The sequence below is a fragment of the Oryctolagus cuniculus genome, chromosome 16 (genome assembly GCF_964237555.1).
Source record: "Oryctolagus cuniculus chromosome 16, mOryCun1.1, whole genome shotgun sequence".
NCBI lineage: Eukaryota > Metazoa > Chordata > Mammalia > Lagomorpha > Leporidae > Oryctolagus > Oryctolagus cuniculus.
Genome location: NC_091447.1, coordinates 71,556,961 through 71,571,819, shown reverse-complemented (window position 1 = coordinate 71,571,819; position 14,859 = coordinate 71,556,961).

The following is a 14,859-nucleotide window of genomic DNA, read 5'->3' as shown; positions in this document are numbered from 1 at the left end:
TCTCCAAAACCACTTTGACGGTGGTTTTTTGGTTAAATTTCACCCAAAAACCACAACAAATTGTCCAGATACTCCTGCATGAACACAGAAGTATCTGGTGGGTTGTGGCTCTCTCAATCCCAGATCTTGCTACAGCCTCTGTGTTTGTCTGTGTTTTCTGGACATTCTCTACGGACTTTACGGTCTTGAATCCATTTTTGCATGTAACTTTTTGTTTTCTGCCAGCAAAATCTAATGGGTTCTACATGGAGTTAAAATCTGCACATTCGAGTTTTCTAGGCAGAAAGCTTCAGAAACCTGAGAAAACACAATATTTCTTTTTGTAAACATGACATTGGATGCACTTGCCGAACAGAAAGATTGTGCTTTTCTCCAAAACCACTTTCACCGTGATTTTTTGGATAAATTTCACCCGAATTCCACAACAATTTCTCCTGATATGTTGGGATGAATGCAAAAATATCTGGTGTGTTGTGGCTATCTCAATCCCAGATCTTGCTACAGCCTCTGGTTTGTTTGTGTTTTCTGGACATTCTCTACGGACTTTACGGTTTTGAATGCATTTTAGCATGATACTTTTTATTTTCTCCCGGAAAACGCTAATTGGTTCCACCTGGAGTAAAATCCTTCACACATTCGAGTGTTCTAGGCAGAAATTTTCAGAAACCTGAGAAAAAGTAATATGTGTGTTTGTAAACATGACATTGGATCCACTTGCCAAAAAGAAAGATTGTGCTTTTCTCCCAAACCAATTTGATGGTATTTCTTTTTATTTTTTTTTTTAATTTCACTCGAATTCCACAATAATTTGTCAGGATTTTCCAGGATGAAAGCAGATATATCTGGCGTGTTGTTGCTATCTCAATCCCAGATCTTGCTACAGCCTCTGTGTTTGTTTGTGTTTTCTGGACTTTCTCTACGGAGTTAACGGTTTTGAATGCATTTTAGCATGACACTTTTTGTTTTCTCTTTGCAAACGCTAATTGTTTCCACCTAGAGACAATCCTCCACACATTCGAGTTTTCTATTCAGAAAGCTTCAGAAACCCGAGAAAACATGATATTTCTTTTTGTAAACATAACATCGGATGCATTTGCTGAACAGAAAGATTTGATTTTCTCCAAAAACCACTTTGATGATGATTTTTAGGTTAAATTTCACCCAAAAACCACAACAATTTGTCCAGGTACTCCTGCAAGAACGCAGAAATATCTGGTGGGTTATGGCTATCTCAATCCCTGATCTTGCTACAGCCTCTGTGTTTGTTTGTGTTTTCTGGACATTCTCTACGGACATTATGGTTTAGAATTCATTTTAGCATGACAGTTTTTTTTTCTCCCGGCAAACGCTAATTGGTTCCACCTGGAGTCAAATCCTACATACATTCGAGTTTTCTATGCAGAAAGCTTCAGAATCCTGAGAAAACACAATATTCGTTTTTGTAAACATGACATTGGATGCACTTGCCGAACAGAAAGATTGTGCTTTTCTCCAAAACCACTTTCACCATGATTTTTTGGATAAATTTCACCCGAATTCCACAACAATTTTTCCAGATAGTCCTGCATGAACGCAGAAATATCTGGTGGGTTGTGGCTATCTCAATCCCAGATCTTGCTATAGCCTCTGTGTTTGTTCATGTTTTCTGGACATTCTCTACGGACTTTACGGTTTTGAATGCATTTTAGCATGACACATTTTGTTTTCTCCTAGCAAATACTAATTGTTTCCACCTGGAGACAATCCTCCACACATCTGAGTTTTCTATTCAGAAAGCTTCAGAAACCCGAGAAAACATTATATTTCATTTTGTAAACAGAATATTGGATGCATTTGCTGAAGAGAAAGATTCTATTTTCTCCAAAAACCACTCAAATTGGTTCCACCTGGAGAAAATCCTTCACAATTCGAGTGTTCTAGGCAGAAATATTCAGAATCCTGAGAAAAAGTACTATTTGTGTTTGTAAACATGACATTAGATCCACGTGCCGAAAAGAAAGATTGTGCTTTTCTCCCAAACCACTTTGATGGTATTTGTTTTTATTATTTTAATTTAACCCGAATTCCACAATAATTTGTCAGGATTTACTGGGATGAAGCAGCTATATCTGGCGTGTTGTTGCTATCAAAATCCCAGATCTTGCTACAGCCTCTGTGTTTGTTTGTGTTTTCTGGACATTCTCTTTGGACTTTACGGTTTTGAATGCGTTTTTGCATGTAAGATTTTGATTTGTGCTGCCAAATTCTAATTCGTTCCACGTGGAATCAATGCTGCACACATTCGAGTTTTCTAGGCAGAAAGCTTCAGAAACCCGAGAAAACATGATATTTCTTTTTGTAAGCATAACATTCGATGCATTTGCTGAACAGAGAGATTGTATTTTCTCCAAAAACCACTTTGACGGTGATTTTTTGATCTAATTTCACCCGAAAAACACAACAATTTGTCCAGATACTCCTGCATGAATGCATAAATATCTGGTGGGCTATGGCTACCTCAATCCCAAATCTTGCTACAGCCTCTGTGTTTGTTTGTGTTTTCTGGACATTCTCTACGGACTTTACGGTTTTGAATGCATTTTAGAATGACACTTTTTGTTTTCTGCCGGCAAACGCTAATTGGTTCCACCTGGAATCAAATCCTCCATACATTTGAGTTTTCTAGGCTGAAAGCTTCAGCAACCTGAAAAAACGCAATATTTGTTTTTGTAAACATGACATTGGATGCATTTGCTGAACAGAAAGATTGTGCTTTTCTCCAAAACCACTTTCACCGTGATTTTTTGGATAAATTTCACCCGAATTCCACAACAATTTGTCCGGATATGTTGGGATGAACGCAGAAATATCTGGTGTGTTGTGGCTATCTCAACTGAGATCTTGCTACAGCATCTGTGTTTGTTTGTGTTTTCTGGACATTCTCTACGGACTTTACAGTTTTGAATGCATTTTAGCATGACAGTTTTTGTTTTCTCCCGGGAAACGCTAAATGGTTGCACCTGCAGTCAAATGCTCCATACATTCGAGTTTTCTAGGCAGAAAGCTTCAGCAGCGTAAGAAAACACATTATTTGTTTTTGTAAACATGACATTGGATGCATTTACTGAACAGAAAGATTGTGCTATTCTGTAAAACCACTTTGACGGTGGCTTTTTGGTTAAATTTCACCCGAAAAGCACAACAATTTGTCCAGATACTCCTGGATGCAAACAAAAAGATCTGGTGGGTTGTGGCTATCTCAATCCCAGATCTTGCTACAGCCTCTGTGTTTGTTTGTGTTTTCTGGACATTCTCAATGGATTTATGGTTTTTAATGCGTTTGTGCATGTAAGTTTTTGTTTTGTGCCTGCAAATTCTAATTGGTTCCACATGGAGTTAAATCTTCTGCACATTCGACTTTTCTTGGTAGAAAGCGTCAGAAACCGGAGAAAACACAATATTTGTTTTTGTAAACATGACATTGGATGCACTTGCCGAACAGAAAGATTGGGCTTTTCTCCAACACCACTTTGACGGTGGTTTTTTGGGTAAATTTCACCCGAAAACCACAACAATTTGTCCAGATACTGCTGGAGGCAAACGAAAAGATCTGGTGCATTGTGGCTATCTTAATCTCAGATCTTGCTATAGCCTCTGTATTTGTTTGTGTTTTCTGGACATTCTCTACGGACTTTACGGTTTAGAAGGCATTTTAGCATGACACTTTTTGTTTTCTGCCGGCAAACGCTAATTGGTTCCACCTGGAGTCAATCCTCCACACATTTGAGTTTTCTATTCAGAAAGCTTCAGAAACCCGAGAAAACATGATATTTCTTTTTTTCAACATAACATTGGATGCATTTGCAGAACAGAAAGATTATATTTTCCCCAAATCCACTTTGACGGTGATTTTTTGGTTAAATTTCACCCAAAAACCAAAACAATTTGTCCATTACTCCTGCATGTATGCAGAAATATATGGGGGTTATGGCTATCTATATCCCAGATCATGCTACAGCCTCTGTGTTTGTTTGTGTTTTCTGCACATTCTCTATGGACTTTACGGTTTTGAATGTGTTTTTGCATGTAAGTTTTTGTTTTCTGCCAGCAAATTCTAATTGGTTCCACATGGAGTCCAATCCTCCACACATTCGAGTTTTCTAGGCATAAATCTTCAGAAACCTGAGAAAAAGTAATATTTGTGTTTGTAAACATGACATTGAATGCATTTGCCGAAAAGAAAGATTGTGCTTTTCTACCTAACCACTTTGATGGTATTTGTTTTTATTTTTTTTTTTTTAATTTCAGCCGAATTCCACAACAATTTGTCAGGGTTTCCCATGATGAAAGCAGATAAATCTGGCGTGTTGTGGCTATCTCAATCCCAGATCATGCTACAGCCTCTGTGTTTGTATGTGTTTTCTGGACATTCTCTATGGACTTTACGGTACTGAATGCATTTTAGCATGTATGTTTTTGTTGTCTGCTGGCAAACGCTAATTCCTACCACATGGAGTCAAATCTTCCACGCATTCGAGTTTTCTAGACAGAAAGGTCCATACACCGAGAAAACATGATATTTGTGTTTGTAAGCATGACATGGGATGCATTTGATGAACAGAAAGATTGTGCTTTTCTCCAAAACCAGTTTCAGGGAGATTTTTTGGTTAAATTTCACCCGAAAACCACAACAATTTGTCCAGATACTCCTGCATGAAAACATAAATATCTGATGTGTTGTGCCTATCTCAATACCAGATCTTGCACAGCCTCTGTGTATGTCTGTTTTTTTCCTGACATTTTCTGCGGACTTTACAGTTTGGAATGCATTTTAGCATGTAAGTTTTTGTTTTCTGCTGGCAAAAGCTAATTGGTTCCACATGGTGTCAAATCCTCCACACATTCGCGTTTTCCAGGCAGAGGGCTTCAGAAACAAGATTAACCATGATATTTGTGTTTGTAAACATGACTTGGGATGCATTTCCCCAACATTAAGATTGTGCTTTTCTCCAAAACCACTTTCATGATGTTTTTTGTTTAAATTTCACCCGAAAACCACAACAATTTGTCCAGATACTCCTGCATGAAAACAAAAATATCTGGTGTGTTGTGGCTATCTCAGTCCCAGATCGTGCTACAGCCTATCTGTTTGTTTGTGTATTCTGGACATTTTCTACGGAGTTTACAGTTTGGAATGCATTTTAGCATGTAAGTTTTTGTTTTCTACTGGCAAACGCTAATTGGTTCCACCTGAAGTCAAATCCTACACACATTCGCGTTTTCCAGGGAGAAGGCTTCAGAAACACCATGAACTTTGATATTTGTGTTTGTAAACATGACATGGGATGCATTTCCCCAACAGAAAGATTATGCTTTTCTCCGAAACCACTTTCATGGCAGTTTTTTTGTTAAATTTCACCCGAAAACCACAACAATTTGTCCAGATACTCCTGCATGAAAACTAAAATATCTGGTGTGTTGTGCCTATAAAATCCCAGATCTTGCTACAGCCTCTGTGTTTTTTTTGTTTGTGTTTTCTGGACGTTTTCAACGGACTTTACTTTTGGAATGCATTTTAGCATGTAAGTTTTTGTTTTCTACTTGCAAACGCTAATTGTTTCCACCTGAAGTCAAATCCTACACACATTCGATTTTCCAGGGAGAAGGCTTCAGAAACACCATGAACTTTGATATTTGTGTTTGTAAACATGACATGGGATGCATTTCCCCAACAGAAAGATTGTGCTTTTCTCCAAAACCACTTTCACGGTGACTTTTTGGTTAAATTTCACCCAAAATCCACACCAATTTGTCCAGATACTCCTGCATGAAAAAAAAATATCTGGTGTGTTGTGGCTATCTCAATCCCAGATCATGCTACAGCCTCTGAGTTTGTGTTTTCTGGACATTCTCAATGGACTTTAAGGTTATGAATGCATTTTAGCATGTACGTTTTTGTTTTCTGCCGGCAAACACTAACTGGTTCCAGCTGGAGTCAAAACCGACACACCTTCAAGTTTTCTAGGCAGAAGGCTTCAGAAACCCAATTAAACATGATATTTGTGTTTCTAAATATGACATGGTATGCATTTGCTGAACAGAAAGATTGTCCTTTTCTCCAAAACCGCTTTCATGGCAGTTTTTTTTGTTAAATTTCACCCGAAAACCACAACAATTTGTCCAGATACTCCTGCATGAAAACAAAAATATCTGGTGTGTTGTGTCTATCAAATCCCAGATCTTGCTACAGCCTCTGTGTTTTTTTGTGTGTTTTCTGGACATTTTCTACGGAATTTACAGTTTGGAATGCATTTTAGCATGTAAGTTTTTGTTTACTGCCGGCAAACACTAATTGGTTCCACCTGGAGTCAAATCCTACACACATTTGCGTTTTCTAGGCAGAAAGCTTCATATACCCAAGAAAACACGATATTTGTGTTTGTAAACGTACATGAGTTGCATTTAACGAACAGAAACATTGTGCTTTTCTCCAAAACCACCTTCACGGTGAATTTTTTTGTTAAATTTCATCCAAAAACAACAACTATTTGTCCAGATTCTCCTGCATGAAAACTAAAATAACTGGTGTGTTGTGGCTATCTCAGTCCCAGATGGTGCTACAGCCTCTGTGTTTGCTTGTGTTTTCTGGACATTTTCTACGGACATTACTGTTTTGAATGCATTTTAGCATGTAAGTTTTTGTTTTGTGCAGGCAAACGATAATTGGTTCCACATGGGGTCAAATCCTCCACACATTCGAGTTTTCTAGAAAGAAAGCTTCATATACCCGAGAAAATATGATATTTGTGTTTGTAAATATGACATGGGATTCATTTGCTAAACAAAAAGATTGTGCTTTTCTCCAAAACCACTTTCACGGTGATTTTTTAGTTAAATTTCACCCGAAAACCACAACAATATGTCCAGATACTCCTGGGTGAAAACAAAAATATCTGGTGTGTTGTGGGTATCTCAATCCCAGATTTTGCTATAGCCTCTGTGTTTATTTGTGTTTTCTGGACATTCCCTACGTACTTTACAGTTTTGAATGCATTTTAGCATGACACTTTTGCTTTTATGCCGGCAAACGCTAATTGGTTCCACCTGGAGTCGAATCCTACACACATTCGCTTTTTCCAGGCAGAAGGCTACATAGACCTGAAAAAACATGATATTTGTGTTAGTAAACATGACATGGGATGCATTTGATAAACAGAAAGATGGTACTTTTCTCCAAAACCACTTTCACGGTGATTTTTTTGGTTAAATTTCACCCGGAATCCACAACAATTTGTCATATACTCCTGGATGAAAACAAAAGTATTGGTGTATTGTGGCTATCTCAGTCCCAGATGGTGCTACAGCCTCTGTGTTTGTATGTGTTTTCTGGACATTCTCTATGGAATTTACGGTATTGAATACATTTTAGCATGTAAGTTTTCATTTTCTGCTGGCAAACGCTAATTGCTACCACATGGAGTCAAATCTTCCACACATTCCATTTTTCTAGACATAAAGATTCATATACCCAGAAAAACATGATATTTGTGTTTTAAACAAAACATGGGATGCATTTCCCCAACAGAAACATTGTGCTTTTGTCCAAAGCAACTTTCACAGTGATTTTTTGGTTAAATTTCACCGGAAACCACAAAAATGTGTTCAGATAGTCCTGCAGGAAAACAAAAATATCTGATGTATTGTGCCTATCTCAATCCCATATCTTGCACAGCATCTGTGTATGTTTGTGTTTTCCTGACATTTTCTGTGGACTTTCCAGTTTGGAATGCATTTTAGCATGTAAGTTTTTGTTTTCTGCTGGCAAAAGCTAATTGGTTCCACATGGTGTCAAATCCTCCACACATTCGCGTTTTCCAGGCAGAGGGCGTCAGAAACACCATGAACTTTGATATTTGTGTTTGTAAACATGACTTGGGATGCATTTCCCCAACATTAAGATTGTGCTTTTCTCCAAAATCACGTTCACGGTGTTTTTTGTTTAAATTTCACCCGAAAACCACAACAATTTGTCCAGATACTCCTGCATGAAAACAAAAATATCTGGTGTGTTGTGGCTATCTCAGTCCCAGATCGTGCTACAGCCTCTCTGTTTGTTTGTGTTTTCTGGACATTTTCTACAGAGTTTACAGTTTGGAATGCATTTTAGCATGTAAGTTTTTGTTTTCTACTGGCAAACGCTAATTGATTCCACCTGAATTCAAATCCTACACACATTCGCGTTTTCCAGGGAGAAGGCTTCAGAAACACCATGAACTTTGATATTTGTGTTTGTAAACATGACATGGGATGCATTTCCCCAACAGAAAGATTATGCTTTTCTCATAAACCACTTTCATGGCAGTTTTTTTGTTAAATTTCACCCAAAAACCACAACAATTTGTCCAGATACGCCTGGATGAAAACAAAAATAACTGGTGTGTTGTGGCTATCTCAGTCCCAGATGGTGCTACAGCCTCTGTGTTTGCTTTTGTTTTCTGGACATTTTCTACGGACATTACAGTTTGGAATGCATTTTAGCATGTAAGATTTTGTTTACTGCTGGCAAACACTAATTGGTTCCACCTGGAGTCAAATCCTACACACATTTGCGTTTTCTAGGCAGAAAGCTTCATATACCCAAAAAAACACGATATTTGTGTTTTTAAACGTACATGAGTTGCATTTAACGAACAGAAACATTGTGCTTTTCTCCAAAACCACTTTCACGGTGATTTTTTTGTTAAATTTCATCCAAAAACAACAACTATTTGTCCAGATTCTCCTGCATGAAAACTAAAATAACTGGTGTGTTGTGGCTATCTCAGTCCCAGATGGTGCTACAGCCTCTGTGTTTGCTTGTGTTTTCTGGACATTTTCTACGGACATTACAGTTTTGAATGCATTTTAGCATGTAACTTTTTGTTTTGTGCAGGCAAACGATAATTGGTTCCACATGGGGTCAAATCCTCCACACATTCGAGTTTTCTAGACAGAAAGCTTCATATACCCGAGAAAATATGATATTTGTGTTTGTAAATATGACATGGGATTCATTTGCTAAACAAAAAATTGTGCTTTTCTCCAAAACCACTTTCACGGTGATTTTTTAGTTAAATTTCACCCAAAAACCACAACAATTTGTCCAGATACTCCTGGATGAAAACAAAAATATCTGGTGTGTTGTGGGTATCTCAATCCCAGATTTTGCTATAGCCTCTGTGTTTATTTGTGTTTTCAGGACATTCCCTACGTACTTTACAGTTTTGAATGCATTTTAGCATGACACTTTTGCTTTTATGCCGGCATACGCTAATTGGTTCCACCTGGAGTCGAATCCTGCACACATTCGCGTTTTCCAGGCAGAAGGCTACATAGACCTGAAAAAACATGATATTTGTGTTTGTAAACATGACATGGGATGCATTTGATAAACAGGAAGATGGTACTTTTCTCCAAAACCACTTTCACGGTGATTTTTTAGTTAAATTTCACCCGAAAACCACAACAATTTGTCCATATACTCCTGGATGAAAACAAAAGTATCTGGTGTGTTGTGGGTATCTCAATCCCAGATTTTGCTATAGCCTCTGTGCTTATTTGTGTTTTCTGGACATTCCCTACGTACTTTACAGTTTTGAATGCATTTTAGCATGACACTTTTGCTTTTATGCCGGCATACGCTAATTGGTTCCACCTGGAGTCGAATCCTACACATATTCGCATTTTCCAGGCAGAAGGCTACATAGACCTGAAAAAAACATGATATTTGTGTTTGTAAACATGACATGGGATGCATTTGATAAACAGGAAGATGGTACTTTTCTCCAAAACCACTTTCACGGTGATTTTTTTGGTTAAATTTCACCCGGAATCCACAACAATTTGTCCATATACTCCTGGATGAAAACAAAAGTATTGGTGTATTGTGGCTATCTCAATCCCAGATCGTGCTACAGCCTCTGTGTTTGTATGTGTTTTCTGGACATTCTCTATGGACTTTACGGTATTGAATGCATTTTAGCCTGTAAGTTTTTGTTGTCTGCTGGCAAACGCTAATTGCTACCACATGGAGTCAAATTTTCCACGCATTCGAGTTTTCTAGACAGAAAGCTCCATACACCGAGAAAACATGATATTTGTGTTTGTAAGCATGACATGGGATGCATTTGATGAACAGAAAGAATGTGCTTTTCTCCAAAACCAGTTTCAGGGAGATTTTTTGGTTAAATTTCACCCGAAAACCACAACAATTTGTCCAGATACTCCTGCATGAAAACATAAATATCTGATGTGTTGTGCCTATCTCAATCCCAGATCTTGCACAGCCTCTGTGTATGTTTGTGTTTTCCTGACATTTTCTGTGGACTTTACAGTTTGGAATGCATTTTAGCATGTAAGTTTTTGTTTTCTGCCGGCAAAAGCTAATTGGTTCCACATGGTGTCAAATCCTCCACACATTCGCGTTTTCCAGGCAGAAGGCTTCAGAAATAAGATTAACCATGATATTTGTGTTTGTAAACATGACTTGGGATGCATTTCCCCAACATGAAGATTGTGCTTTACTCCAAAACCACTTTCATGGCAGTTTTTTGTTAAATTTCACCCAAAATCCACAACAATTTGTCCAGATACACCTGCATGAAAAAAAATATCTGGTGTGTTGTGGCTATCTCAGTCCCAGATGATGCTACAGCCTCTGTGTTTGTTTGTGTTTTCTGGACATTTTCTATGGACATTACAGTTTTGAATGCATTTTAGCATGTACGTTTTTGTTTTCTGCCGGCAAAAGCTAATTGGTTCCACATGGTGTCAAATCCTCCACACATTCGCGTTTTCCAGGCAGAAGGCTACATAGACCTGAAAAAAACATGATATTTTTGTTTGTAAACATGACTTGGGATGCATTTCCCCAACATGAAGATTGTGCTTTACTCCAAAACCACTTTCATGGCAGTTTTTTGTTAAATTTCACCCGGAATCCACAACAATTTGTCATATACTCCTGGATGAAAACAAAAGTATTGGTGTATTGTGGCTATCTCAATCCCAGATCGTGCTACAGCCTCTGTGTTTGTATGTGTTTTCTGGACATTCTCTATGGAATTTACGGTATTGAATACATTTTAGCATGTAAGTTTTCATTTTCTGCTGGCAAACGCTAATTGCTACCACATGGAGTCAAATCTTCCACACATTCGATTTTTCTAGACATAAAGATTCATATACCCGGAAAAACATGATATTTGTGTTTTAAACATGACATGGGATGCATTTCCCCAACAGAAACATTGTGCTTTTGTCCAAAGCAACTTTCACAGTGATTTTTTGGTTAAATTTCACCGGAAACCACAACAATGTGTTCAGATAGTTCTGCATAAAAACAAAAATATCTGGTGAATTGTGGCTATCTCAGTCCCAGATCGTGCTACAGCCTCTCTGTTTGTTTGTGTTTTCTGGACATTTTCTACGGAGTTTACAGTTTGGAATGCATTTTAGCATGTAAGTTTTTGTTTTCTACTGACAAATGCTAATTGGTTCCACCTGAAGTCAAATCCTACACACATTCGCGTTTTCCCGGGAGAAGGCTTCAGAAACACCATGAACTTTGATATTTGTGTTTGTAAACATGACATGGGATGCATTTCCCCAACAGAAAGATTGTGCTTTTCTCCAAAACCACTTTCACGGTGACTTTTTGGTTAAATTTCACCCAAAATCCACAACAATTTGTCCAGATACTCCTGCATGAAAAATAAAATATCTGGTGTGTTGTGGCTATCTCAATCCCAGATCATGCTACAGCCTCTGAGTTTGTGTTTTCTCGACATTCTCAACGGACTTTAAGGTTATGAATGCATTTTGGCATGTAAGTTTTTGTTTTCTGCCGGCAAACGCTAACTGGTTCCAGCTGGAGTCAAAACCGACACACCTTCAAGTTTTCTAGGCAGAAGGCTTCAGAAACCCAATTAAACATGATATTAGTGTTTCTAAATATGACATGGTATGCATTTGCTCAACAGAAAGATTGTCCTGTTCTCCAAAACCACTTTCATGGCAGTTGTTTTGTTAAATTTCACCCGAAAATCACAACAATTTTTCCAGATACTCCTGCATGAAAACTAAAATATCTGGTGTGTTGTGCCTATCAAATCCCAGATCTTCCTACAGCCTCTGTGTTTGCTTGTGTTTTCTGGACATTTTCTACGGACTTTACAGTTTGGAATGCATTTTAGCATGTAAGTTTTTGTTTACTGCCGGCAAACACTAATTGGTTCCACCTGGAGTCAAATCCTACACACATTTGCGTTTTCTAGGCAGAAAGCTTCATATACCCAAGAAAACACGATATTTGTGTTTGTAAACATACATGAGATGCATTTGACGAACAGAAACATTGTGCTTTTCTCCAAAACCACCTTCACGGTGAATTTTTTGTTAAATTTCATCCAAAAACAACAACTATTTGTCCAGATTCTCCTGCATGAAAACTAAAATAACTGGTGTGTTGTGGCTATCTCAGTCCCAGATGGTGCTACAGCCTCTGTGTTTGTTTGTGTTTCTGGACATTTTCTACGGACATTACAGTTTTGAATGCATTTTAGCATGTAACTTTTTGTTTTTTGCACGCAAACGATAATTGGTTCCATATGGGGTCAAATCCTCCACACATTCGAGTTTTCTAGAAAGAAAGCTTCATATACCCGAGAAAACATGATATTTGTGTTTGTAAATATGACATGGGATTCATTTGCTAAACAAAAAGATTGTGCTTTTCTCCAAAACCACTTTCACGGTGATTTTTTAGTTAAATTTCACCCGAAAACCACAACAATATGTCCAGATACTCCTGGGTGAAAACAAAAATATCTGGTGTGTTGTGGGTATCTCAATCCCAGATTTTGCTATAGCCTCTGTGTTTATTTGTGTTTTCTGGACATTCCCTACGTACTTTACAGTTTTGAATGCATTTTAGCATGACACTTTTGCTTTTATGCCGGCAAACGCTAATTGGTTCCACCTGGAGTCGAATCCTACACACATTCGCGTTTTCCAGGCAGAAGGCTACATAGACCTGAAAAAACATGATATTTGTGTTTGTAAACATGACATGGGATGCATTTGATAAACAGGAAGATGGTACTTTTCTCCAAAACCACTTTCACGGTGATTTTTTTGGTTAAATTTCACCCGGAATCCACAACAATTTGTCCATATACTCCTGGATGAAAACAAAAGTATTGGTGTATTGTGGCTATCTCAATCCCAGATCGTGCTACAGCCTCTGTGTTTGTATGTGTTTTCTGGACATTCTCTATGGAATTTACGGTATTGAATACATTTTAGCATGTAAGTTTTCATTTTCTGCTGGCAAACGCTAATTGCTACCACATGGAGTCAAATCTTCCACACATTCGATTTTTCTAGACATAAAGATTCATATACCCGGAAAAACATGATATTTGTGTTTTAAACATGACATGGGATGCATTTCCCCAACAGAAACATTGTGCTTTTGTCCAAAGCAACTTTCACAGTGATTTTTTGGTTAAATTTCACCGGAAACCACAACAATGTGTTCAGATAGTCCTGCATAAAAACAAAAATATCTGGTGAATTGTGGCTATCTCAGTCCCAGATCGTGCTACAGCCTCTCTGTTTGTTTGTGTTTTCTGGACATTTTCTACGGAGTTTACAGTTTGGAATGCATTTTAGCATGTAAGTTTTTGTTTTCTACTGGCAAACGCTAATTGGTTCCACCTGAAGTCAAATCCTACACACATTCGCGTTTTCCCGGGAGAAGGCTTCAGAAACACCATGAACTTTGATATTTCTGTTTGTAAACATGACATGGGATGCATTTCCCCAACAGAAAGATGCTGCTTTTCTCCAAAACCACTTTCACGGTGACTTTTTGGTTAAATTTCACCCAAAATCCACAACAATTTGTCCAGATACTCCTGCATGAAAAATAAAATATCTGGTGTGTTGTGGCTATCTCAGTCCCAGATGATGCTACAGCCTCTGTGTTTGTTTGTGTTTTCTGGACATTTTCTATGGACTTTACAGTTTGGAATGCATTTTAGCATGTAAGTTTTTGTTAACTGCCGGCAAACACTAATTGGTTCCACCTGGAGTCAAATCCTACACACATTTGCGTTTTCTAGGCAGAAAGCTTCATATACCCAAGAAAACACGATATTTGTGTTTGTAAACATACATGAGATGCATTTGACGAACAGAAACATTGTGCTTTTCTCCAAAACCACCTTCACGGTGAATTTTGTTAAATTTCATCCAAAAACAACAACAATTTGTCCAGATTCTCCTGCATGAAAACTAAAATAACTGGTGTGCTGTGGCTATCTCAGTCCCAGATGGTGCTACAGCCTCTGTGTTTGTTTGTGTTTTCTGGATATTTTCTACGGACATTACAGTTTTGAATGCATTTTAGCATGTAAGTTTTTGTTTTTTGCAGGCAAACACTTATTGGTTCCACATGGTGTCAAATCCTCCACACATTCGAGTTTTCTAGACAGAAAGCTTCATATACCCGAGAAAATATGATATTTGTGTTTGTAAATATGACATGGGATTCATTTGCTAAACAAAAAATTGTGCTTTTCTCCAAAACCACTTTCACGGTGATTTTTTGGTTAAATTTCACCCAAAAACCACAACAATTTGTCCAGATACTCCTGGATGAAAACTAAAATATCTGGTGTGTTGTGGCTATCTGAATCCCAGATCGCGCTACAGCCTCTCTGTTTGTTTGTGTTTTCTGGACATTCTCTACGGAATTTATGGTATTGAATACATTTTAATATGTAAGTTTTCATTTTCTGCTGGCAAACGCTAATTGCTACCACATGGAGTCAAATC